At 33.8% G+C, this 3,186-nt stretch overlaps 1 long non-coding RNA gene across 1 annotated transcript; it reads left to right on the top strand.

The window, feature by feature from the left end:
• On the top strand, nt 1-2,712 carry LOC118823066. Its single transcript, XR_005008496.1, has 3 exons — nt 1-106; nt 2,439-2,517; nt 2,611-2,712. It is a non-coding gene; the product is annotated as an uncharacterized LOC118823066 (long non-coding RNA).
• Nucleotides 2,713-3,186: the final 474 nt, after the last annotated feature.

Below are 3,186 nucleotides of genomic sequence, written 5' to 3' on the forward strand. Positions count from 1 at the left end.
AGAGTCTAAAGCAGGACTAACCACAAGAGTGAAACTCTCATCAGTTTTTTGTTGTGTGAACAGGCTAATAACAGGGTAACACAGAGCATCCTAGGACAAACTCGCAGTGAGTATCTGAATCCGAAATGTAATTTGTTATGAATCTAACATTCATCTTAATCATCTTAACATCTTACTTTTTTTTAAAAAAAATGTGAGCTAAAGGACTATATTTTCGTGTTTCTGCTTTTTTGGATTGGTTAACCACAACCTTCTACACAAAAGGAAATAATATATAATGAAGTAAGTGGGTTAAATATTGTTCTTAAGATTAGTCTAAGGTAACTTAACAAAATTCATCATTAAGTGAAACTAAAAGGTTTTAGTTTCCAAATTATCACATGACTACAATTGAATCTTACGCTCTCATAAAAACAATGCATTCCTTTCACCTTATTTCCTTTAAGTAGTTCCATGAAGGCTCAATTCATTATTTAGCATTAGAACAGCAAAAATTTACACTTAGGTCAGATAAACACTAGCAAGTGTAAGATAAAGTGTGATAAGCTTCACAGCAAACAAATCAATACAGTTTATTAATTATGATTACATACACTCATTTTATCAGGTACAACTACTATACAGATGTACTTTGTGGGTTTACAGATACTAACTGTGATACATCTGTTGCTGCAATGCATCAGCTGCCCTCTACCCCTTTCATTACCACAGGACCACCACTGACCAGATAATATTTGGGTACAGATCATTTTCAGCACTACAGTGGTGGTGGTGGTTTGCTAAACAGGTGAAACTCATGAGTATTGTGATACGATCAGTGATCAGTGATGGGTATTGTGGTGTAAGCCACAAAATAGGTCAAATACTGTACAACATTTTATTTAATATAGTCTTTTTTCCCAGACTTCAGCACTAGGAGTATATACAGTGCTCATGGGCAGTATTAATTTCCAGAAGTGTTTGTGAATGGTGTACACATTACATGTATTTTACCATTTATGGCCATGTCAGACAGGCTATATAGTTATATGTAGTGAGAAACAACATCTGTGTGGGAAAAAAAATGTATTGGTAATGCTTTATTTTAACAGTCCCTTAAGTTCTAGACTTAACCAGATAAGTGGGCTGTACTTACTCCACAGTAGCTTGTAATTATTTTGGGTCAAAAGTATTTGATAGTTTAAGGTATTGTGCACAAAATACAAAGAGTCTTACACAAAGAATGTGAACCAGTTTATTACCTATAAACAAAACTAATTCTGGACTGTAAAAGAAAGCAGTCATTCTTATTATAGTTTACGGGGTTCTTTCCATTTACGTCAGAAAACTAAGTACTTTGTACTTTGTGCTATCATTTTAAGCCATATAGCTACCCAGTGATTGGAGGTGTTACAGATTAACTTTTATGCTTAAAAATGAAACACTACAGTAAAATATTAGCAGGTAGAACCTTATTACTCTAAATAATTTTAGTATATTTCATTAGATCTTTTATCAGCTATATAGCGAGACACTGTTAGTTAGTTTATTTTAATACACTCTCTTGGTACTTACTACCATGTTACCAATCTTAATCTAGTATTGTGGAGTTTGTGCGTCATGGGTATCTGGTTTATATTTAGAACGTAAGAGAATGTGAAAGAACCAAGATTACCAAGATATTTTGGTTTGTTTTAGAGTGAGAATGAACTTTCAGTTTTCTCTGTTGAACTTTGCCAAGTTAGTCAATCACAGCCTCATGCATATTGCAGAACACCCCCCCTGCCAAGAAAAACTAAAGTACAATATATGTCCTTGAATCCAAAATGCATGTGTTGCATGTGTTTTTTGGTCATTTTAGTTGAGGCTTTTTTTCCTATACATGATGCATCAAGATTGTAAGGCACTCACTCTAAAAATCACAACTTCCTTCTATGAGTCTGTCGCTACTATGTACCAGCTATGGTTATTATGTAGCTGGTTGGTGCTGCTGTTTTCAGCCAGCTGGTGCTGCTTTTTTGTTGCACTGTACAACACAAACTGAAACTTTTGTATAAAAACCTAAGGAAGTAATTTGCTTAACAGGTAACATCTATACGAAATATCCATTATAAACATTGCTAAACAGACTGGTTTGATTGATTTATTTTGCAAAGATTTTTTTTCCTGGAAATTAAAAAATGTCAAAGATAGCTGGAGATCTATAGCAGTATTGTACAGATTGATTAACATCCATACAGTTTAGTATCTATATGTTTTATGACTTTTAGAGCAATAAAGAAAGCCAGAAATTAGTGTCTAATAAAACTGTGAGAATTCTAAACAGAATTTTTTTATATTTTGAGAACAGAAAATGGAAATCACAGACCAGTTCCATTTCTTCATTGATTACCCATAGCAGTACTGCTGCTTTGCACCAAGGTGAATTATCTACATTGTTAATTTTTCTGTGTTTGAAGGTTCATGGGTCATATCTGTTAGATGACAAATTTCCTCAAAAATGGCCTTGAGGAAACAAGATGCAAAGAAAATCGAGAGGTGAGGCAGTAGGGGGCTTTGTGGTCAGCATAAAAGTTTTCACATTCGTCAGTACCAACCTATCTTGTTCGATAATGCTTTTTTTTATTTTAGTCTGAATTCAGAAAAGAGATCAGACTCACCTGAACCCAGCTGTGTGTCCACAAAGAGTGACCTGTCATTGGGCAATCAGTTACACTTCAGAGAGGGTAAAAGTTCTGCCGAGTTTAGGTAGGTATAATGTCAACTCTGTGTAGAAAAAGAAAATGTAAAGATGTCTTTTTCATCTTACCCTTTAGAAGAGCAGATAACTACACAAATATCATTCTCACATTTATTTATTTAAATTTTATACACAGTAAAACTATTACTACTTTAAATTTAAACTTTTAAGTATTTTTAAGTCCAAAAGTCTCAGCCTGAAAAAAGATGAAAAAGAAGGCTATTCCTTTCAGTCCTGTCTGATTACCTTTGTGTTGCTCTTGGGTTAAAAGTGACCCAAAAAAGTATGTAACAAATGCTATACAGGATGTACGTATGGATTTACTTAATACTGAAATCACATGATGGATTAGGAAGCCCCAGCTATATGGTCCCCTGTGTTAAAGCAAAACATGCACTAATGATTCTAAACAAGGTATAACCTACATGAACCTTTTCATTTCACATCTGATCTAAAATGTTACATTA

The sequence above is a fragment of the Colossoma macropomum genome, unplaced genomic scaffold (genome assembly GCF_904425465.1).
Source record: "Colossoma macropomum unplaced genomic scaffold, Colossoma_macropomum, whole genome shotgun sequence".
Lineage (NCBI taxonomy): Eukaryota > Metazoa > Chordata > Actinopteri > Characiformes > Serrasalmidae > Colossoma > Colossoma macropomum.